Source organism: Danio rerio, chromosome 5 (assembly GCF_049306965.1).
Source record: "Danio rerio strain Tuebingen ecotype United States chromosome 5, GRCz12tu, whole genome shotgun sequence".
Lineage (NCBI taxonomy): Eukaryota > Metazoa > Chordata > Actinopteri > Cypriniformes > Danionidae > Danio > Danio rerio.
This window is the reverse complement of record NC_133180.1, coordinates 16,336,598-16,362,243: the sequence shown is the minus strand read 5'-3', so window position 1 is coordinate 16,362,243 and position 25,646 is coordinate 16,336,598. Positions and strand designations below refer to the sequence as shown.

At 37.3% G+C, this 25,646-nt stretch overlaps 1 protein-coding gene across 9 annotated transcripts in view; it reads right to left on the bottom strand.

Annotated features, from left to right (window-relative positions):
• srrm4 (serine/arginine repetitive matrix 4) overlaps window positions 1-25,646 on the bottom strand; it is a 763,243-nt gene that overhangs the window by 184,724 nt on the left and 552,873 nt on the right. For 2 of the 9 annotated variants that reach the window (XR_012406132.1, XM_073951118.1), the window contains exon 1: window positions 25,349-25,380. The exons of 2 other annotated variants lie outside the window; for them this stretch is intronic. The gene's annotated coding sequence lies outside the window, so the exon portion shown is untranslated. Of the gene's footprint in view, window positions 1-6,593; window positions 6,702-10,216; window positions 10,406-24,960; window positions 25,381-25,646 lie in introns of those variants that run through there. 5 more of the 9 variants (XM_073951121.1, XM_073951113.1, XM_073951115.1 and 2 more) reach the window with 4 other exon arrangements.

The following is a 25,646-nucleotide window of genomic DNA, read 5'->3' as shown; positions in this document are numbered from 1 at the left end:
TGTTTAAGTTATTAAGATATTGAATGGATGAAACGTAACAATCAGTGAGTCTCTAATAATTCTGAATGAACCAGGAGAAGACACAACTGCTGGTTAAGTGAAACTAAAAGTAAGTATTTATTTAACAGAGAATGTTAAGCAATGAATATAGAAAATGTAATTTAAATGTTATTTTAATTAATCGAATTAAACAATGAAATACTTGCCAAAACAAAGAAATAAATGATCCAACTAAACCTTAACCCTGTAAACTAACCAAAGAAAAAAATAGAGAAACAAAACCGTAATCTTCAGCACGACTACATGACTACTTCAAAACATAATTACAAATGTGGCAACGCCTCCATAAACTAACTAACAAATAGAGATGCTAAGCTGCTCACATTACTAGAGTTCTCATAAAGTACACACTGTTAGCCATTAGCAAAACAAGATCTCATATAATCCAATTCTCATAAAGATCGTTCAACTTCTCAATAGATACTAAATTGAGCTGCACAAGCATATCTAATAAATCGATACTTAATCGAGAAAAAAATAGAATACAGCAACAGCAACCAAACTAAGCAAACAAACACAAGTGAACAAGCTGGCCAGCACAAGTGCGGAGACTGGCTTAGCCAAGCGCTCCTCAAGAACAGCGCAAGCGCACGGCTTTTATACTGTGCGGACCAGCTCCTGATTGTCGAGCCGATTGAGTCACGATGGTGGTTGACAGGCCCTTCGACCATTGGTTGCACACCTAAAACATGACAGGATTCATAAGCTAAAAAAGAGAGAACGCAAAACAAAAAAACAAACAACAAAACATACATGAAACGCAACACAAGTTCAAAAAAAGTTATTAATCAGTGGGTGCTTAAGAGGTTAATAATAATATTGACCTGAAAATGTTTTTATTTTAGTGATTTTATAAAAACCGATTTTATTCTTCAACAAATAAGACTTTATCCAGCAGGCAAGGCAAGGCAAGTTTATTTATAGCACATTTCATACACAGTGGCAATTCAAAGTGATTTACATAAACAGGAATAAAAGAAGCAAGTATTAGAAAAATAAAAACAAATATCAAAAATGATAAAAAAAAAAAAACTGAAAAACTTTTATAAAATGTGTTATAAAAGAATAAAGGGAGCTCGAGAAAAAATATTATGGGAAATACTGTAAAAACCTTCCTTGCTTTGTTCTTATGCTATTGCATTTAAATGTATTAAACGTTGTGTTACATGAACATTCAGCAGGTTTTTTTTTCTTCACAAAATGCTTTTCAATATCGAAACAATGCAGAATGAAGGCACAGGCCACATACATCAACCAAGACTGCCAGAAACTCAAACATTTAGAAGAACAATGACCCTAGCATTAGGCCGTGAGGGAAAAAATGGGCAGAGTGTGAAAACTAAAGACAAATTTATCTCTCCAGCTGATGGCGTTTTAGCGAAGCGCTAGGTGTTGTGTGTAACCTTCAGTCTGCTGGGACAGAGCCGCATTGTGCTCAAGTTCCTCCAGCGCTCCTCTATGATGCTCATGTTTTTTCCTCTTTTATTTTTATCTGGCTCAGACATATGTCCCTCGTCACTCTGTGTTCTTATCAGTCTCCTCTCAGAGTGAGGCCTTGACCACCCCGAGGGAGGAGATGATCTTTCCACCAAATTCACTCTCTCCACTAAAGGCCTGTGTGATCCGGAGAGCTGTCACTCATTCTGACCCAGGTGACCCTTGAAGGAAAGAGGTTGGGATGCTGCGGATTACCCTGGTGTGTGTGTGTTTGTGTGCGTATGTTGTAACTGTATACCTCTGTTGTGGGTTGGTGTCCGTGAGTGACAGCTGCCTGTCAAACACTGCATTTTCTCATGCAGATTTGCCCGTCATGACCTTGTACACAGATACTGCGATATAAATTCAGGCTGATATTTGCATCTCCTATCCAGATGAAGCCTGTCAGCTTTAACGGCAATCCACTTCATGCTCCTAACAGGTTTTCATGAGTAAAAGTTTTAACTTATAAATATCTTCTGCATTTGATAAATTACATGGGTTCTCAATTACAAAATTTTAATCACAGAACTGAAATATTTGTTATAGGGATGCTCCGATCAGGATTTTTGCAGCCGATACTGAGTACCGATTCCTTGTGATGTTGATAGGCCAATACAGAGTACTGATTCTGATGCTTCAAGCTAGAGCTGCACAATTAATTGTTAAAAGATCGCGACCTCGATTCAACCCCCTAGACGATCTTAATCCAGCATTACTACGATTCTGCCAATCATACTTTCAAGTTCAGGAGAGAAGAAAAGGCGGCTGCACAAGTCTTTTCATTGTTTCACACATGTTGCTCAGTGACATTGACACCTCCAAATGATGTTGAATGAGTCACATACTGTATTTATAAGGTATAATTCACCTAAAAATGTCATTTTTGTCTTAATATTATGATGTTTTCGCGATCAGGAAACCACACGTGACGCGAGCTGCTGACCGAGCCGTTATCAAAGAGAGGGCGCGTCTACTTTAGTGAACAGAACCTGCTTATGTTGTGAGTAACAGGTAATACAGTTGTAAATAATATTCAATTTGTGGCACAGAATGATCGTTTGGGAGCCGCGTGCGAAGTATGAACAAGCACTTAGCAGTCAGAATGAAATCGAAAGTGTGCACTTCATTCAAATGATCGTATCGCATTTTAGAGTTATGATTACGGCAAGCATTTGATATGTTTTTTTTCTTTCATAGCGAACCCACAGTTGTGCATGAAAATAAATGTTTACAATGTAAGTACTCTAGCCTATATATTGTTGAATGTAATCTGATAATGGTAAACGTCTGATTTTACCAGTAAATAAATCTGTCTAATATGATAGATTGCAAGCATATATCTCAAACATAATAATTCAACATCAGAATTATTATAAGTAGAATAGAAATATTTAGAGAAACCAGTAGACCTACACATAATATTATTATCAAGGTTGTGCCATATGTTTGTTTTTACCATACATTTATTTTACATGTAAAGAATCGTGAGAGAGTTGTGATCTTTATTTTAAGCAAAGAAAAAAAAAAAAAAAAAAAAATCGCGATTCTCATTTTAGCCAGAATCGTGCAGCTCTACTTCGAGCTTTATAATACATAAAGCTTGTTACAGTATATGCAATAAATGGAGTTGACTTGTTAACAGAAGTTCAGGTGCAGGACTATGCTCCGCTTTGCCATTTTATGCAATCACCTCTCTAAACTTATTTAAAGCAGATCAGCCCTCTAGCACTGTTCATCTCTTTCTATCAAAAACCAACCCTCCCTCTTTTTATTTTATTGTTTCTCATTAACAATTCTTTCAAGCCTCTTTACCCTCCTACAGTATGTAGATTTTTCACTCTACTAAAATATTACAGAGATGGTATTTCCATGGAGTCTCTGGGCATCATTGTAGAACTCCCAATCAACCTACCTACTCCATTATTCTCTTATTCCATTCCCCCTCATCCTTTTATAAAAGTATGTTACATGTCTGCACAAGTGTAAAATGGAAGCAGGAGGTGAAAGCCCATACTGGTTACCTTCTGTTGAATGTACAATTTAAACAGATTAATTAGTGATCCATGTATAAATACATTTGTGCCATTCTCGGTTCATTTGCCCCAGAAATAATCTGCAGATTCATTAATGGGGGAAATTGCCCAGAGAGCCCCAGAACTACCCATTTAAAACAACGCTTCATCTACTTTCAATTACATCTAAAGCGCAGAGGAATACTGAAAGGATCCAGCTGTTGTGCCATTACTTGTTTGAAATGGTCCATTTCCACTACCTACTGTACATACAAGGATACCTGCCATACAAGTTATTTCAATGCCATGCATATTTTAATCCATTATGAAGCAACATGAAACACGGGCATTTGAATGGAAACACTGATTCATATTGGGATGAACAGCTTGCTTACTAGCTAGATAAATAGAAAGATAAGAACCCACTTAAGAATTTTCATTTAATAGCAGGACATGCTGGAAATACTTGATGCACTTACATTGCGACTAGCATTTTTATTTATTTTTTGTATTTCTTGCCATGAACACCACGATGGTCCAAAATTTTCATACTACACCAAAGCTAAGTTTTGGTTTAAAAAAAATCTAATTATAGGTCATCTGAACTCAATATACTCTTCAGGTTTTAGAGTTCATTGGTAATACAGATGCCTAATGCTGTGTTCACAGCAGACACGGAAAAAGCATCAAGCGAGTGATTTATATGTTAAGTCAATGCAAAGCCGCGAATAGACATGCTGCGGAGCGATATCCGCGAATGGTGCTGTGCTGCATTAACCAATCAGAAGCTTGCTCTTGTGGGAGCGTGAATATGACAAATCACCTGTTGGGAAATTCTTCCTTCACACACCGACATCATACTGGGCTCGGCTCAGTCAGAAGCACCGCTGAATGCTTCCATTATCCAGGTTAAGCTTCTGGAGGAGTTTATGAACTCGCAGAGCTGAGTGCACCTTTGAAAGGATCTAGAGGACTCGGACACTGCCTAAAACGTTTCGACGCTGTTTTTCAGCCTTCATTAAGCACATAAACACTGTTATTTTCTTTAAAAACCCATGTTAGCCATTTAGCAACGAAGCTACAGTCACCGGGCAGACAGAAGCCCTGCCCATCAAGCAGGCCCGGATTGGCTAATCGGGAGGACCGGGAGAATTCCCGGTGGGCCGGTCCGTTTTTTGGCCGCGAGGGCCGGTGTCCCTAGCTCCAGAATCTGTTGCAATCACACTTTTTAAATTTATTTATTTTCTTGACCACAGCCTTTTTATTCATTATTATACCGCAACTCTTCTCTTTTGATCTATTTTAATGATGATAAAACTCAGTTGTGTCATCATCCATAAAACAGTTGTTGTGGTCGAGCGGATAGCACGTTAGGTTAAGACGCCGCAGACTCGGGTTCGTTTCTCGTTAGAGTAATTTAGTGTTTTCATTTTTATTGATAAGACATATAATACTGTTAGGATTGTTGAACATTTGAAGTTCTAAAGTAGCTGTTTTCTCAAAAAAAAAAAAAAAAAAAAAGACGTAATAGTGTCATTAGAAACTGATTTGGAAATATTTATTTATTTACTTATTTTAATATAGTCAGTCGTGAACTGAGGTGGGCCGGTATGAGGCTTGAAACTCCAGAGCTAAAAAGGTGTCCCACTCCGGCCCTGCCATCAAGCGAATTCATGTCTATTTTGAAGTGAATTTGATGTGCGAATAAAGCAGATTTGACACACGAATAAAGTGGATTATGATGCGCGAATGAAGCAAGTAAACTCAAATGTTTACGCGGCTTTTTACGGCCGAATAGCGCGATTTATCCGCGCATTTCGCTTCTGGTGTGAACACAGCATTAGTAATGTCAACAAATTAATGTACAGCCTCTTAATATTTTTCATAGCAAAACTAAATTTATTTACTTTAGCATTACTATTGGTCATGGTAAAATGGGTCCATGGAGCCATATGCCTATTACATATCCATAATACACAGTGATATAACCGGGCTTGGATCGTATCGTTTTCTCACTACAATCGATTCGCTCCAGAGTTCATTTCAATCGAGCCGAGACCACCTCATTCAAGCGATCTCAGAGCAATTGATTTAGCGCGGATCCTATCGTGATTGCTGGATTCACATATGCCAAACGAACCGCGCTAACTCGGCAAACGAGACAGGTTCCCAAACAAAATTCTAGGCGTGAAAGCACCCTAAATCTAATTTTTTTCTTCATTAGGTTAAAAAGGTTAGTTTTGTGTGCAAAACTTGGCAAGTTCACACAAAAATATAGTTATGAAGTGATGTGCGTAGACAACATCTTACGCCGTAGGGGTGAGAGTTGTGCGTGGCTTTCTGTGCAATGTAAACAAAAGATATGCCAGACAAATTATTACAAAATATTTAAATGGTTATGTATGAACACAGATGATGACAACAGTTCATTTTGATACTTACCTAAAAGAAAACTTAAATTTACATTAGACGCGAGAACCATGAAACCATGATTATTCTTCAGACCATAAAATCATACAACGAATGTCTATAATTTTTATGTGGTTCAAAACATAACATATGAATGTGTTTGAATGTAGAAGATGCCTACTTAAGCAATGCACTGCTTTTGTTGTGCTTTGAACTAAAACATCTGAATATGTTTGTAAAATAAAAAAGCCTACTATATAATGCACTGATTTTATGTAGTTTCAAAATACAATATATTAACATCTGAATGTAGAAAAATACAACGCGGGTGTCTTAGGAGCAAAGAAACAACATATGTGCTCTTATATGCTGTTGTGTCATCACTCATATTGCAAGTCATATCACTCCAGTCCATCATTTGGGAGGCTTTTCATGAACTGACCCGCATGAAAGACTAACTGATTAGCCCTGCTCTAGACAAACAGGTAGATAGACAGACAAACAGACCTACAGCATACAAAGAGATGCACATACATGTTTCACATTACATTCTTATTTGATTTGAGCCCATTAGCTGTGATTTCATATGTTTGTGCATGTAACTCATCTTGCTCGGCTCATTGTTTTCTTTACCAGCGACTGCATCTCATGTGGCTTCTTCACACCTCCCCTCAGTCCCCTCTCGGATGGTGCACGCCAATGCAGAGGAGCGCAGTATTGATCCCTCTACATCTGTTTGCTCTAAATGAAAAGCAGAGAATGGAGAAGCTTGATGAATGTGAAAATGAATGCTGGATGACAGATCGAGTGTCCCCCTCACTGTACCGTGCCAAGCAGTTTGCTCTGCTCCCTCAAATGATGGCATTTGATTTAGTCTGGCTCCTGCAAGTGTTGTCACACACAGAGAGTATAATCAATTTCTCTCTCGTTCTCGCATCGTCTCGTTCTTTTTCTCTTTTCTCAGATGACCAATTTACTTTTGTTGCCTTCCTTTCTTTCCGTCGCTTTCTTTTCTGGGATATGTGCACACTCAATTCTTTTGCGTTGCTTTTTTTTTTTACTTCTCTCATTCTCTTTAGTCAGTATGTGCATTGTTGCTGCCTCTTGACATGTTAAAGTAGCACATTGTCTGAATGACCCAGAAAACTGCACTATGCATGAACCAATTGAAAAGAGCACAGGTGGAAACCAAAGAAAATTATTTGACCAGCAGTTTTAAGAATGAACTAGAAAAGTTCCGTTCATAAACAAAAGTTATGGTGGCTTGAGAAAGCCTCGTTTGAAAGTAATGTTAACGCTTAAATAACTGAAGTAGTTTTTAAGAAGTTTGAAACAGTTGTAACTACATAGGTCTGCATGTTTCTAGTATGGATTGGCATGTTTCTTGCTAGGCTGCTGATAGGGGGTTCTGAGTGGTTGCCAAGTGGCTGCTAGAGAGTTCTGAATGGTTGCTAGGGTGTTCAAAGTAGCTGCTTAGTTGTTACTAGGCAGTTGATAGGATGTTTTGACTGGTTGTTAAGGCATTGCTAATGCGTTTCCTAAGGTGTTCTGAATGGTTGCTAAGGTGTTGCTAGGCGGTTGCTCGGGTGTTCTTAGTAGATGCTAAGGTGTTGCTATAGAGTATTATATGCGATTACTAAGGTGTTGCTAGGCGGTTGCTAAGCCGTTGCAAGGTGGTTGATAGGGGGTTCCGAGTGGTTGCCAAGGGGCTGCTAGAGAGTTCTGAACGGTTGCTAGGGTGTTCTGACTAGTGGCTTAGTTGTTGCAAGGCAGTTGATAGGATGTTTTGACTGGTTGTTTAGGCGTTGCTAATGCTTTTCCTACGGTGTTCTGAGTGGTAGCTAAGGTGTTGCTAGGCGGTTGCTAGGGTGTTCTGAGTGGATGCTAAGGCGTTGCTATAGTGTTTTATTTGTGGTTGCTAAGATGTTGCTAGGTGGTTGGTAAAGTGTTCTGAGGGGTTGCTAGGCACTTGCTAAGGCGTTGCTAGGTGGTTGATAGGGGGCTCTGAGTGGTTGCTAAGTGTTTGCTAGAGAGTTCTGAATGGTTGCTAGGGTGTTCTGAGTGGTTGCTTAGATGTTGCTAGGCATTTGATAGGGTGCAAAGTTATGAGGTCACAAGTTTGGTCCAATGTTAAGTCAATTAGAATTTTCTGTATTTTCCAGGAAAGTTTTTGGAAAACCGTAAGTCGGATCAGTTGTAAAAGATATAGCAACTTAATTTAGTATAGTTTGGAGGTTTGGCGTTAGTTCGGTGGTTGTAGTATGAACAGTCTAGGAGGAGATGCGTTCTTAAAATAGTCTAAGAAGAATAAGTTTATGTAGTATAAGAGTATGTTGGCTTTCTCAAGCCACCATAATGATGAATTGAAGTCAAAATCTAATGGTTTCTGTATAAAAAAGAAAAAGATACACTACTTGTAAGAAAATCAGTCTCTGAGACACCAAACAGCAACGTGACATTTTGCAAAGAATTCATGGATTATTTTATTCTGAATCTCATTTTGAATAACTAGGGTCTCTAAATATAGATGTGGCCACATGAAGGTCTGTGAAGTGGCAGATGTGATGGGTGTTATTTTCCTTTTTCCTTTTTTTCTTTTCTTTTCTGGCATGTGAAACAAACTGATTTATGACAGCTCAAGATTCGAAATGTCAAATATCTCATCCTGATGCCACAGGCAGCCCTGGATGCTGTCATCCGGGTTTGATAAGTGTGAATCTTTAAAAGGAAGACACTTGTACACAATTTAGACACTTCTACAAATAAACTTAAGTTATTAACAATTATAACTCTACTAACACTACATATCAAATTTAGAATCTGCCGTGTCTTCTTGATATTGCGATTGCAATTTAACATCAAATAAGCACATTATGCTTTGCACAACATCTCTATTTTAGATCTAATGTATGATATTTAGTGTATTTTCTGAAAAAAGTAAAATTTAATTATTAAATAAATTCAGGGCTCGAAATTGCAACCATTTTGGTCGCATATGCGCTTGGAATTTTATCTATGCGACCTCAAAATATATTTGGGAGCATTTTTGTGAGTGCATGAGATTGTTGCGTGCGACCAGTTTTTACTACAAAATGTTCACCACATGCGGGGTTTCGGGAGACATTCACGTAGAATGCATCTCTGCACTTGAAACGCGAAACGCAGCGCTCCAGAATGGTTTAAAACAGTTGTCATGTCAATTTGCTGCAGTAAACAAAGCCAAGTCTGTAATGCTTGCCCCGCCTTCGCGCTCTTCTTATTGGTCCACTGCTCTAGCACTGAAATATCAGCTGGCAATCACTCAGTCAATGCCTTCTGGCTTGCGATGACAGAGAGAGCTACTACAGCAAAAAATGTTGACAGAGAGCAACTACCGCAAAAAATTGTAAAGCGCTGAAGATGAGAATGAAGATAACACTGACAGATTTTGTTTTAGAAACCATCTAGTTACAAATAATAACACATCTTACTAGTAATCATGAGCTGAATGTTAATCCACCATCTACACTTTTCCAAGAGTGGATAAAAGACTTCCATTGGCTTCAAGTCTGCTATGAAAAGTCTGTGGGATGAAATTTTCAGGTAACTGCGTGCCACATCTAGCATGAGAGCTTCTGTTTAATCCCTTATTTAATCGCCAGATGCAGTCCACCTTGCAAGTGACAGCTATATGTCAAATTTAACACCACGTACACCATCGCAAACGGGCTTACACTGAGTAAACTAATATCGCTACTCATGAAGACCGGTATGGCTATTAACATGACGTATGCATATAATAGAGTACAGATGTCAAAAGCGTGCGTGCAGGGCCGGTGAGCGCTCCGTGTATGCTTTGGTCACTCAGTTATGTTATAAAATCTATTTTCTTGTGATAACAGGATTTCGTTGAGACATATTTTCCTCACACTTGCATATATATTTTTTTGCTTGTTATTTTGATTACTGTTGTTTTCAAATGCAATAAATCTGTTTGTATAAAAAAAGTAGTAATAGTGCTTATAATTGGTGGGTGCGACTAAATTTTGGCGGATGCGCCAACATTTAAGTTAGAAGCGCTGGTGCTACCAAGAAAAAAGGTTAATTTCGAGCCCTGAAATTAGAAGGATAAAGCAAAAATGTACAATTTAAAAAACAAAAACAAATCATAAATTAATAATAAATATACTTTATTGACAAATGTGTTGGGAGAAATGCGCATAAACTGTAATGAAATTCCAATCTTAATAAATGGGCTTAATATATACTTGGCTCACCGTTTGAAGTTTTAACAGCTTCAACTCCACTGTGAAGGCTTTCCACAAGGTTTAGAAATTTTTGACCATTCATCTAGATCATGGGTGTCCAAACTCAGTTCTGGAAGGCCGGTGTCCTGCAAATTTTAGTTCCAACCCCAAATAAAAGACACCTAAACCAGCTAATCAAGCTCTCTCTAGGTGCATTAGAAACTTTCAAGTATGCGCGTTGAAAGATGTTGGAACTGTGCAAGTACTGTACATTGAACCTGGCTCAAAGTCTCCACTATAATTAATCCCAAAGGTGCTCTATCAGGAAGAGGTCAGGACACTGTGTAGACCAATGAAGTTCCTCCACATTAAACTCGCTCATCCATGTCTCTATGGACGTTGTTTTGTGCACTAGTGCTCAATTTGTAACAGAAAGGGGATTTCCCCATTCCTTCAAAGTTGGAAGTATGAAATTATCTAAAATGTTTTGGTATGCTGAAGCATTAAGACCACCTTTCACTGGAACAAAGGAGTCAAGCCTAGCTCATTAAAAAAAACAAAAAAAACATATCTTTCGTCCACCAAACTTTAGACTTTCAATTCAATTAATCTTTATTTCTATAGCACTTTTACAATGTAGATTGTCAAAGCAGCTTAATATAGAAGTTCTAGTGAATTGTTTTCAGAGTTAAAGTTCAGTTTAGTTCATTTTAATGAAGTTTGATTTTCACTGCTGAAAGTCCAAACACTGAAAAGTAAATCAATCTACGCGAAGCTCCAAAAGTCCCAAAAGTGCCAAAACCAAACAAGCCAGTGGCGACAGTGGCGGGGAACATTACTTCACCAATTTACTTGGCACAGCCCAGTCAAGCAAGTACAGTTCTCCTGGCAATTGCCAAATGCAGACTCATCAATCAATAGCCAGACAGCTTAGGCTTATTAGTCATTTCAGAGATCATGTCCTCAGTGCTCAAGAGACCACTGACGGTGTGCTTTACACCACTGCATCACATCCAAGGCTTGGTTGCAGCTGCTTGGCTATGGAAATCCATTCTATGTAGCTGTATACATACTGTAGGTCTCCAGCTAACCTTAGGGGTACACAAATGGTTCATTTCCACTGAGTGGTACAGTACAGTACTATTCGGTAAGCTTTTATGGCCGTTTCCAGTCAAAAAGGTACCAAAAAGGGAACCGTACACTTTGTGGGTACTCTCGGAGTTGCCCTCGGAGTCAGATGTGATACAACACCTGATCATTGAGCACAGATGACTTCAGACAAACACATTGTGTAATATAAAGACAGACTGTGGCGGTGAGTTGCAGATATCCCAAGTCTCCCAAAAGTTCCGCAAATGCAAAGAGTCTCCTGGATGCTTGCAAACGAATGATAATCTCCTGGAAATTGCGCGTCTCTCATCCGGTCCTTAAATAGTCTCCACCGCATCCCTCCCAGTTCTTCATGTACGTCGGGCGCAACTCAAACCCACAGCTCTTCAGCACGCAACTCATCCCCACCACTCTTCAGATACGTTGCGCAAACACGCCCCGCAGCTCTTCAGAAACAATCGCACCCACACGCCCCCACCGCTCTTCAGATACGTCCCCCACCACTCTTTAGATAAGTCGCGCGCACATGTACCACCACACTTCGGATTTGTGGAAAAGCTCCATTATAGTGCACTGGACAAGTCTGAGCAAGTTCTGCACACGCATACGCGAGGCAGGCAGTTCTGTATAATTATGTAATTTATCGGCTCAAAGATATCGGCCCAATTAAGACATCGGACCGATAACGATAATCTTAAAAATAGCATTTATCGTCTTATAACGATATGGCCACCGATATATCGTGCATCCTTAAGAAAAACCATCCTGTAGACTATTTCAAGCTCTCAGATTCTCTGACCCTTTTACAGCATGTGTTTTTCCTTGCTTCATCACAGATCCCTTCTCTCTTTGTTTGTCTGTCTGACTTTCAATCTCTCCTCTTGATTCTTGTTTTCCTTATCCCTCAGCTGTGGTCATGAGCCAATGAAGCTTCACTTTGGTTGCCATGTATGATCTCCATCTGTCTGGCCTCCAAGTTCCAGCTGTGAGCCAGTCTGAGCGCTGTCACCCACTGGAAGAGTAAACAAGGATCTGGCAACCCAGAGTTCTCCTCTCTGACATGATCAACTGCCAGGGCTTTCTAACACTGGGCACAGAAACCATTATAACATGAGCAAAATGCTTGAAAAGACATGGTGGATGAGTAGCATTTATAAACTAGAACAGATGCAGGATCGCTGGCCGTTCATATTGGAAATATGTTGCATAATATGTTGGCACGAAAAACAGGGGCATGTAATTGAAATTTGATGGCTTGACGTTTGTCTCTCAATCTGTACTGACACATGTTAATTGACAGATGTGCATAAGCTGCATGGTTATATAAAACGAAAAAAAATATATATATAACACTACCAAAGAAAGTGACTAAAAAGTCTACCTTGACCCCATTTTACTTAGTTTTTAACTATATTAGTACTTTTGAATATTATACATTTTTGCACACACACAGGAGACACTTAAAATAATATTACTGTAAAATAGACAAATTAATGTAGATCATTATTATTAATATTAATAATAATAATTGTATATCGTTTATATTTAGAATTAGGACTGTACGATTTAGAGAAAAAAAATGTAATTGCGATTTATCTGATCAAACTTGCGATTTCATAAATTCATAAAAAGAGCTGCAGGTTTGATTTGGTGGTTTTAACAGCAATAAAGAAAGACCAAGCATAATCACAAAGTACGCTACACTTTACTACTGTGTATTTAAAAAAGGGGTGCCAAAACTCAGTCCTGGAGGGACGGTGTACTGCAAAATGTAGTTACAAACCTTATCAGATACACCAGAGCTAGCTAAATCAAGGGCCTTTTCATAATATGCGTTCTTCAACAATCTTGCGTGCTTGTGTTCTTGTGTTACATCCTCATCAATTGCCAAATTCATTTCCAATTCTCAAAACCACAAGAACGGAGGACACGTGAAAGTTCCAGGATGTGTTCTGTAAATTTGTAAAGCTGTCAGTTGTCATTTTGTAGTGAGTATTGAACACCTTGAATCGTTGGATCAGCTGTGTTTGATTAGGTTTGGAGCGTTCTTCTGTTTTGATAAATTTCTTCTGTTTGAAATGTTTTGTATGCGTTCTTCTGTAACAGTCGTCTGCTTTAAGTAGTTGAAGCATTTAATAAAGGAAACTTGCGCTCGCCTCCCTCGCCATAGTAGTAATCGAAATAATTGCAGTTTAAGGTTTAAAAATGATCATGCAGGCCTAATTAGAACCTAAAAATAAATATGTTTTTGCTGATCAACATAGGTAAGCTATTTTGCTATAGCTAATATGCCTGTAATGTATAATCTTTAATAAATTAATTTACATTAAGATAAAAGACATGATAAATTATAGGCTATAAAAATTAATATTACATTCACATATTATTATTACTACTGCTAATATTATCATTATTATTATTATTATTATTATTATTATTATTATTACAACAAATATATAAAAAAAAGACTATAATATAATATAATATAACAATATAATAAAGACTATAATATAATATAATATTCATTCATTAATTTTCTTTTAGGCTTAGTACCTTTATTAATCCGGGGTCGCCACAGCAGAATGAACCGCCAACTTATCCAGCACGTTTTTACGCAGCGGATGCTCTTCCAGAGACAACCCATCTCTGGGAAACTTTAGCCGCTTTTCCACTATCGTGCTGAATCGTTCTTTAAACAGAACTGTTCCATTCCGTGCCAAACCGGGCCAGACAGCACGGATACGGTTTCATTTTCCACTGTCGTGCTGCGACAAAGCTCTTTAAAACATTACACAAAACGCATCAGTAGTTGCCTTGGTAACGCAATGTAAACGGCTCCCTTTGTTCAATTAAAGTTAAATAAGAGCCGAAACTATTTATTAATTTTTTTCATAAAAGCAAAAGCAACCATGTGACTAAACACTGTTATGCCGCTATATCATATAGGGGTGCTAAATATAGGTACATGTGCACCCTTATTTATTCATATGTTGCGCAGCTCTGGCTAAATTTTATTTGGAGGGAAAATTACCAAAATGTAACGTGATGATTGAAAATAATTAGAGGGGAAATAAATAATATTTAAAATCTCTGAACATAACAGAAAAATAAACAACGATAAGACAACAACAATAGTGCATTTGCATTATAGTGGCAGAAATATAATTTTGGACAGGCCTTGTCAAAGGTGAGCGGGCACTTTCACTAATAAATACAAAGCACATAAATTATTTCATTTTTAACAATTAATTAAATTACACTGCGTTTTTATATCAAAAGTTGATAATGATATAAAATATACTACATTTTGATGGTAAAATGAAACCAATTAAGCGATGGCTGTTATTTGTTTTACTATTCAAACATTAAATAACGAATGCAGCAAGTGAGAAAAAAAACGAATATGAAACAACACATATATTGCAGGATTTAAAGCATATAAAGCACTATTATATTTAGCAAAATGCTGCTCTATTATCTTTTTATTTTGATCATTTTATTTTCATTATTATAATTATTTTTGTGTTCATAATTAACTAACAAGCTGTAGGCGAATTATTGCTAGACGTTTTAGAAAATATTTGCGTAGCTATATTAAAGATCACCACAAAAAAACAAAAACACAGAAACATGTTATATGCCTCATAAATGTCATATAACTTATGTATAACTGAATCATATAATTGCCTATAGCTGAAATGATGAAAATTGCTCATTTATTTTTATAAAACATTTGTCAAAACGTATTGATATTTTTTGAGTAAAAGCAATACTGACATTCAAGAATCCATATTTATTTAAGTCATTAATTCTTTTGACTTGTTTATTAGTGCATATGCTATAATATAAATCATACAACAGTACCTTGGACAGTTACAGTGCCGCTCCGTAAAGCTTTCAAGCAAAGTCTTTTGGACGGCCGATATTACAACACGAACACGCCGTCCTTCAGGTGGTCTCGCCGGTATTAACAAGCTGTCCTGGCTTTGAATTAAAAAGTGCAATTATTTCCTCGTTGTTTAAAGAGTCTGCAAGTTCGTGTTTCATGGGTGATGTTGTTGTGGAATTTGGACATCGACGATGCAAAGCGTGACTTTATTCGCTTTATTCGATGCGCAGCAGGAAAAAAAGTCAGCAGCGCAAGTCGCTGGCATGTCTCTCCCGGATCAGAGCGAGTTTGGTGCTGTGAAATACAGCGCTGCGTGCAATAAACTCACATTCAGGCAGGCGAAGTAGGTCTGTATTCAAGTCAATAAAATAATAACTTTAATGAATAAAATATCTTCGTAAGAATGTGATGAGTTATTCACTTCTCTGCCAGAGACTGCTCTATGGTTTTAAAACCCTTTTCAAACTGTATCGTTTAGACCTGGATCATTATTTTATATTAAATGTACTGTAGTTTATTGAGGATGTCTGATGACTAGCGCGCTTCTGCTGAGCCAGCTGTGGTAGCTTAGCAACCGAGTCGCGACGTCAACACACAGAATCTGTCAGCACAGTTCAGCACGGTTGTCTAACCGTGCCGAGAATTCCGGGCCAAGAACGGTTTGTAATCGTGCCGCGCCGTTCCAGGCTCAGTGGAGAAACAACCGTAACCGTACCGAAGTGTTCTTAGAACGGTTTGGCACGATAGTGGAAAAGCAGCTATTCACACACACTCATTCACACACACACACACATACACAACGGACAATTTAGCCTACCCAATTGCCTTGTACCGCATGTAACCGGAGCACCTGGAGGAAATCCACGCGAACGCAGGAAGAACATGCAAACTCCACACAGAAATGCCAACTGACCCAGCCGAGGCTCGAACCAGCAACCTTCTTGCTGTGACAGCACTACCTACTGCGCCACTGCATCACCTATAATATAATATAATATAATATAATATAATATAATATAATATAATATAATATAATATAATATAATATAATATAGACTATATAAAGACTACAATATAATATAATATAATATAATATAATATAATATAATATAATCTATATAAAGACTACAATATAATAAATAATATAATATAATATAATATAATATAATAAAAACTATAATATTATATAATAAAGACTATAATATAATGTAATATAATATAATATAATAAAGACTATATAAAGATTATAATATAACATAATATAATATAATATAAAATATAATATAATAAAGACTATAATATAATGTAATATAATATAATAAAGACTATATAAAGATTATAATATAATATAACATAATATAATATAATATAAGACTATAATATAATATAATATAAAATATAATATAATAAAGACTATAATATAATATTATACAACATAATAATGACTATAATATTATATAATATATAATATAATATAGACTATATAAAGACTATAATATAACATAACATCATATAATATAGACTATAACACAACAAATTCTAAGACAGTTTCTCCATGCTGAGCTTTGTGAGACAGACACTGAGAAAAAGCAAGAAAATATGATCTTTCAAATGCAGGAGGGATCAGGGCTGGAAACGAACCTGAATCTTCCCTCTTCACCCTCCCATGCTGAAAGCATGGCATTTTACCCCTGATGTGCCAGGCATGCTAAAGTAGCTCTCCTGGGTGACTAAAACATTTGTGTGTTCGGGTTGCTTCTGTTAAAAAAAAAAAAAAAAAAAAAAAAACTACACACAATAGAAGCAAAGTGCACTTCCTGTTTGTGCATGCAAGTATCTGTTGATTTGTGTTTATTGTTGGTTTTCAGTCAGTTTGTCCTTTGTCCTTGACAACACACACACAATTCAACATTTCCATATTTGGACAACAGACGTGTTTTGGTGTTCACAAGTGGCTTGGGTTGGAATGCCAAGGCTGGCAGTGGATTCACACATCTGTGCTGGAGCTGATAGCGACACCCGGACATGGCCACATTACTCGGCAGCAATTTGTGTGTATTTGTGTGTGTGTGTGCGAACATGTTTGTGTGTACAGTGTGCTTTTAATTTTTTAATCTATTATGTCAGTGATGAGCACAGGTTTTGACAGTTCAGAACTGGATCAAGTTCACAATTATTGTCAATTTGTACTTAGCAATCAAATAAATAAGTTTGTTGACATGGTGGGTAGTAATTAGAAACAAATTCTATTCATTTTTCAAGAATATTTAATGATAAGAATCACACTGTATCAACACATTGCATCAAATATTCAATGTACATTTTTCCAGTGCATAAATATATCCAATGCATAAGTGTAACCTGCCTGTCCTACACAACGAGCTAGAATCAAACCGACAATTCTTGCATAGGAAGCGATTGTTCTAACTGTGTGAAATCGGTGAGAGCGTTCAAGGTCGCTCTGGCTGCCCTGGCGACAACGCTGTTTGCCTTCAGCTTTGGGCGAGAGCGTAAAAATTCGCTACATTAATCTCGTATTTAAAGGGCCGTTGCAGCATATCAGTTACATTCCTGCATAAAACATGCTTTCTAGCGTGAAAATGTTACCGCTTATCACCGCCGCCTCTCATTGAAAATGAATGACTTCCGGCCACTTTGACGCTCTCACCGCCTTCGAACATGAACGCACAGTAACAGGTAGGCTAAAGACAGCAACCTCTAAGGCAGGCGTCTCAAACTTCTAGCCCGCCCTCCTCCTTCCACTGGCCCGCAACTGATGTCAAAAGTATAGATTCAGCCCCCCATAACATATGTCTTTAAATCACTATCATAATTGCGCTTATAGCTACTTGTGGTTTTGATCGCCCACCTATAGGACGATTAAAGTACTGCAGTATTTTATACTGTATTACAGTTTTACTTTAGTTTTTTTCTCAGCGTGCAGTCGAGAGTAATGCACATGCATACTATTTCCAAGATTCAAAGGTTGAAATAAATGTGCTTAAGCGCTTTATTTATACTAAAACTCTACTCTTGTAAATAGTCAAGAGTCATTTGATTATTATCAGTTTTATTCCAGAATTTGTTGTACAAACACTTCATTGCTTACACGTTATGCTGATGGTGTAACAAATAAGCTAATTTTGCTTATATTTGATTCAAATGGTCTCATTTAATAGATTTTCCTCATATGTGTATTGAGATTTCTATGAAAACTATGTGCAATTTACTGCTGGTTGAATAGAACAAGTTTAAGTAAATGAGAATATAATTACTTTCCACCTCTTTGTTGTAGTTTTACAAAAAAAGAAAGATACTAAGAACAATTGCCAGTAAAGTCAGTAAAGTTACCCAAATTGTTTCTGCTGTTTTTGCGCTATCTGTTTTTAAAGCTGTAAATGTGCGTACGCAGTAAAAAAATTCAGATGTATGAAACGCTGCGTACGCGGAATCCCACTCATATTGTCGTTGTACATCCAAATGAATACGGAGCGCACGTGCACGAGCGCAAAACCCCTCCCTGCCTGCTCCCCCTAATAAATATGGTAATGACTCTACTTTGGCAAAACTAAAAAAGAAAACAAGCAAAAAGAGAAACTTTGAACAGAATGTGAATTGGAGGTGCTCCTATCGGAAGTAGACCGGAGAAAAACTGTTATTTGCGAGTTTGTCCTCCAGAATTAATAACAAAAGAAAAAAAATAGGGTGGGAGCTGACATGGTTAACGCAGTAGGGTCTGAACATCGCACTGTGAGTGAATTAAAAAAAGAAATGGTCCTAAAGAGAGCGGCACACAGCAGCATGAGTGGCGTAGCTCGTAAAGTGCATGGCAAAATGTTTTGACACAATCGATCATGAACCCAGTTCGAATCCAGCATCTGATGAACTCTTTCTTCTTTTTCCCCCATTACATATCAGATTTTGCCTACTCGTCATCACAAGGAAAACAAGTATGATCATTGATAAGTGTGTATTATGTTAATTGCATTAATAAGTATTGTGTTAAAAGCATTTGAGTATCACATATTATTTGCACATTTATTGAATAAAAATGTTTCCGATTCACGTATGCAAACTCATCTTTAGATGGCGCCTTTATAGCAATGTGCGTGCAGTCGATTGCTCTGATTAGATTGGGAAAACCAGCGATTGCTAAAAATTTGCACTTTAATGTTTGGCTGGTCAACTGCATGGTATGGAAACCTTATATACCTGCTAGACCTGCGGATGATCCCGTCCCATACAGCTGCCATTGCATGGCTCAAAGATACTTTGTAGTTTGCAGTTTAACATAATTGCCTCTGGGAGTCGCCAATGGAAAAAAAAAAAAAAAAAAAACACACACAAGAAATGCACGTACGTCAGATATGAAGTTGGCGTGTATTAACAAACACTCACATTAATTTCATCGTTAGTAAATCCAAACGTTAGCGTGAAATCTGGCGTATGCAAAGTTTTTGTGTGTATGCAGTGTTGACACATGAGGCCCCTGGTCTGTTGTCCTAAGATGCATCAATTATGTCACTTTTTGTCTTGTGCTTGAACGTTAAAACGGCCCTCCTATGAATTGTCAGTCACTGAAATGGCCCCCCGCCAATTTGAGTTTGAGACCCCTGCTCTAAGGTTTGTCACTAAATCACCTTTTGAGATCAGGGGAGTGAGGTTTAACCAGCACAGCATAGGCATGGGACGATAACCATTTTCAAGGTATAGCTTGGTTTGGAAAAGTCAAGGTTTTAAAACCGCCAACCTTTTCTGTAATACTGTTAAGGTATGTGTACGATTTTTTATTTACTTTTTTTAGGACAACAGTATCTCCAGCAGAAAAAAATATCCAAAGATGCCATTTTAAATTGTAAAGAAATCTTAGTTTTGTAATAACAATAATATATTGTTTTCAAAGGGGAAAAAAGTTTTAGTTTTTTCACCCAGACTTTTTTACCCAGACATTTAAAAATAATATATTTTAGAGCAGTGAGCACAATACCGTGATACCATAAAATTGTATTCAAGGTTATCATAGCGTCAGAATCTTATATTGGCCCATACCTACAACAGCACTTTAGCAGCTGAACTCTGTTACACTGGTTGCTCTAACAAGGAGGTTAAATACAGCGGTCTCTAGTGCCTGTTGCTACAGCACCTTTTTAGATATTACCAAATATTTAAAAAAAAAAAACATAAAATCCATGGCTTCCAGCTTAAATAAAGTACACAAAGTATGATTATGGGCTTACTTTTACATTTGCTCCTTCCACAATACTATGTTATGACCAAAAAACACTTTTATAAGTGACCAGACCAGTTCCAGCTGTTATAAAGTTAATAGCAGCAACTAAAATAACCTCTTAATAAAACCAAAGTCTGCAGAAGAGCATCTCTGAATATCATCAAACATTAACCTCCTTGTGTAGGACTTTGCTAGCACAGAACAACGTTATCATTTAGCTGAACAATTATTCATTGCTTCATTCATTTTCCTTTGGCTTAGTCCCTTAACTATCAGGGGTCGCCGCTACAGAATGAACCACCAACTATTCTAGCAAATTTTTTACGTAGCGGATGCCCTTCCAGCTACAATCCAGTACTAGAAAACACCTATTCACATACACACTCACACACACAACAGCCAGTTTTGTTTTTTGCCCAATTCACCTATAGCGCATGTCTTTGGACTGTGGGGGAAACCGGAGCACCCGAAGGAAACCTATGCCAACACGTGGAGGACACACAAACTTTACACAGAAATGCCAACAGGCCCAGCCAGGACTCAAACCAGCGACTTTCTTGCTGCGAGGTGACAGTGCTAACCACTGAGCCACCGTCCCGCCAGACTGAACAATTATGTTCAAGTTAATCCACTGAGAAATATATGTTTGTTTTGGCAATCTTCAATCAAAGTCTGACCATTTGCTTCTGCGTTTGGAGTGGTGGTCCATGTTTGTTTACGTCAGTTTGACGGCTTCAGTCACGATATTCTTAAACACACCTTTCTTACTGTAAGCTTACTACACGAGAATGATGCGCAAAAAGAAAGCCCCACCCCCTACTAAATATACTGTGTTAGTTGGAAGTACATTAACATACTGAAATTTACAGGTGTGAACCTATACTGGTCTCACGGTTCGGTTACGATTATCATGCCTTCGATTCGGTTCAATTCGATATTTCGGTGCATCACGGTGCATTGAAGATGCTTTACATATACAGTGTTATATTTTAGAGGGGAGGCTATAACAAGCTGGCTGTTTAAACACACAGACACACAGCACCACACTGTCTCTCATTCAAACACAAACATAGACAGCACCAAAGAAACAAACACACACACTCACACTTAAGCCCTCGCAACAAGGAGAGCTCGCGAAGAGCGGAGCAGAAAAACGAAAAAAAAAAGCACTTTTCCGACGGTCCCTTGCTGAGAGCTCCTCTCAGCGCGAGCTATCCCACCTAAACACATATTGCGAGGGCTTAAACGGAGCAGTGCTCGTAGTGTGGAGCGAAAAAAAGAAAGACAGCTGTGAAACATAACCAGCTTTGTCTTTTTGTAGGAAACACGCTTTAGATCTTTTTAGGGCAAGAGGTTTTTGAGTTATTGCCGTCTGTAACTGAATGTGTGTCAAGAATATCGAAAACAAAACCAACTTAACCGCGCTCATTTCTGGCGCCCTCCTGGATATACAGCGCCCTTAGCATTTGCCTATGGTGCCTATGCCACGGACCGGCCCTGAGTTGGCTGAGTGTTGTAAATACTCGCGCTCACCTCCCTCGCGACAGAGCGCATAGGAGATAAATGACGTCAGTACATAATAACCGGTTATGATTACTACTGAACCGATACCGAATTGTCCGTATCTGCATCGCGGTGCACCAAAAAAACAATTAATTTTGACACCCCTACTAAAATTATGGCGCATTTCCACTGAGTGGTACAGTACGGTTCGGTACGCTTTTATGGCCGTTTCCAATGTCAAAGGGTACCTAAAAGCGAACTGTACCATACCGCCGTACAACTTACGGTTCACGTGGACTTCAAATGGAAAACTACAGCAGCAGAAGAAGATGAAAGAGGTCACACCCCTGACAGGTAAAAATAAATAAATAAAAAATAGAAAACTGAGGCTAAAATTCACACTGGTTCACCAAAACATAGACAACAGAGGATTGGAATAGGTTTGCCTGGTTTAATAGTGTCTAAAAAGCATACATAATATACATATTTTTGCGGAAATATATCGTCATGGGTACATTTTTTTAATTTGTCTATGTTGGACTACAAGCAAACAATGGATGCTGTAGTAAATTCAACCTAGACCCAACATAGACCAATTGAACCCTGTTTGTAATGCAACAATCAATATAACATTGACTCTGCTCTGCTCTGAAATCCAGAAACGCAGCCTTTAAGCAAACACTTACAGAACAATTTGCCTGGATGATTCAGTCTATAAATTGAAATACTGAGCATAGAAACATGATAAAATGACATTTAGAGAGAAAATGAAAATAAATGACAGAAACCGGATGACAGCATTTACTTGCACTACTTTCAATGTTTACTAAATGTCCTGCTTATTCGGCCTCTCTACTATTTTTCATTTGATGTCTGTGATAAACAGTGTTGATTTTATACTTGTAGGAAGTTTGATTACATTTTTTTAATGTGTGCGTTTAAAAGTTTAACTTCATTCTACTGCTGAGTAATGTTAATTAATAGCATGCTTAATTAATTTTTTCTTGTTGGTTAGCACATCATGACTTTCAAGTACGATGCGATCCAGGATTAACATATGTTGATACTGGAACCTAATTTTTTGTTTGAAAATGTAATCCATACCTATTCTCTAATCCTAAACCCAACCAAACTGCAAAATATTCCCAAAATCAGAGGGGAATAATAGATGGATACAATCATTTAAAGTGCATAAACCTAACCGTAAGCCTAAATTTAACATAATCGGTAAACCTACCTCAAGTCTGATTGGCTGTTTGTAATGTTGTACCAGGATCAACATAGATGTTAGGGGTGCAATTAGGATTTGAATTAATTAGGGTTAGTTATTTGTAAAAAAAAAAGAAAAAAAAGAAAAAAAGAAAAAAGAAAAAAAACGTGTAACAAGGACACCTTAAAATAATAAATGGTACTGAAGTTTATATGACCAGCTATTAAACAACACACTGTGGCTATAATGCTCATGTGAGTGGTTAGAGTTTGAACTCAGCTTCTAATAGACCCTTTTCTTCTCCTATTTTGTCCATCACTTCCTACAACAATAAAGTAACAAGGTCAATTAAATGTTAACTCAGTTATTCTATTCATGTTTTCATTTACATACACATTGGCTTGAATTTTCTCATATGTTGTTTACACATCATTTTTAATGTGCATTCTTACTTGCTTTGAGTTAATATTATTCATACTGAGTTGTCGCGTTGCATTAACAGAGTCCAGATGGCAACTGATGCAGTGAACAACATCCCCCCTACAAACTAATGTCATTGTGCTGCAGGAAACCAATGATCCCCGACACATTTTATATCATGAAAATGAGCTGAAGTTGGCTATACTTTAACTCCAGCAGAGAGAATTTAGCAACGCACATTAATTATCAAATGCCAACTTACTGCAAATAATAAATGTTCTAGAATGTCATGAGCATACACTGGGTATGCTCATTGGGTAAAAAATTATTGAGTTAGGCACAACACAAGTTGTATCATACTACTGTATATATTTACACATTACATTTTTTTATCAATTTTAATAGTTTGAATCAGTTTCTAAATTGTTTTACTTTTTTTTTAAATTCTATTTTCCATACCATTTCTTCAGTAAACTCCTAAGAAAGCTAAATTGAATGTCTGTGATTTCCTTTCCGCATAAAATTGAGATAAACACAAAGTTGAAAGATCCTAAAACGTGTAAAAAAAATAAATAAAATACATGTAAAAATGTGGAAATTAAACAATTTATGTGATTTATTTAAATAAGCTACATAATGCTCATGTTTTATCTGTCAGACCTGCCAAAGGAAAATATAAACTAAATGTTAAATACACAATTATGTAATTTACAAACTGAATATATTAATGAATGAATGATTTCAAAATACTATAGGATAAACTACAGCAAGTCTAGACTAGTGGTCTGAAACATTTGTCCCTCACATGTTCCTTTGAAAAAAATCGATAAGTTTGAAGCTAGTGCTCTTCAAAGCCTTACTGTGTGATTGTGAATTTCCTAGAAATAAGAATATAGCATTAAAAAGCACCGAAACGGATTGAGATTAATGAAAGTCGTGTTAGACTTCAAAGCCACAGCGACGGTTATAAAAATAGAGCAGCAAACACATAAAAACGCGGCTTCAGGTTCCCCGCGCGGGCTGATGTCGTTAGGAGGAGTCGTTTTGGACCCAAGCAGTCATATTCAAAAACAAAATGCTCATAATTAATGTGCCGCCTTTCATCACGAATGAACATCAAACAAGGCACAACAGTCGGCTGCTCGCAGGATTCCCCGAGCGTCTGAATCTCACTCTCCAGAGTCAAGCCTTTAATCCTACTCAACAACTAACTTAAACGCGTCTTACATTAATCTTGATAACGTTAAATGAAAGCATCTCCGAAACCCTGAGCTCATCACGCAGGACAAGAATACATGCTGACAGATTGCTGTTGTTACCAATACATTTGTTTACTGTTAAAACGCTGAGGCAACGGAAAAAAGTTACAGTGAACGTTACAGGAAAATTGGTATTTTATTTACTTAACTTACTTTAAGTTGGGTCGTGGTGGTGGTGAGGGACGCCACAACAGTAATTTATATCCAACTGAATAACTTCCAGAGCAACGATGTTTGTTGTGGTTTTGACCATGTTTTAAACTCCTGTAACGTAACTCCTAAACTCCTGTAAAGTGTTGGTCAATTAAAACGCGGCCATTTTGTAATGACCTCTTTCAAACAAATGTCATGCTACGTCCTAAATGGCAAACTATACACTTAAACAGCATAGTATATGGATTTAGTGTCGTGCTAAATAGTACTAACGTTTTTTTACTAACCGGAAGTTTAAACTCTTTTCTAGATGACGTTTGATGGTTATCAAATTAATTACATAAATGACCAAACAAATAGTACCTGCCATAAGCATAACCGTATTTACCATCGGGAGGCGGTATAATCACTGCCGTAGGAATTTTTTGCTTTCACAGTCCAAAATAAATAAAGTAATCAGCGCCCGATAACCCCGCCCTGTTATCTGTAGCTCCGCCCCTTCTACAACATGGGCAAAGCTGGTGTGTGTGAAGTGTCCATTACACACTACTTTCTAAAGCTTGAGCAAGTGTTATACTTATATTTCATGTTATAATAATTTTTACATATATTATATCAATATATTCTATGTTATACATATTTTTATTCTATAAAGAATACTCCATGGCATCACTTTGGTGCAGTGG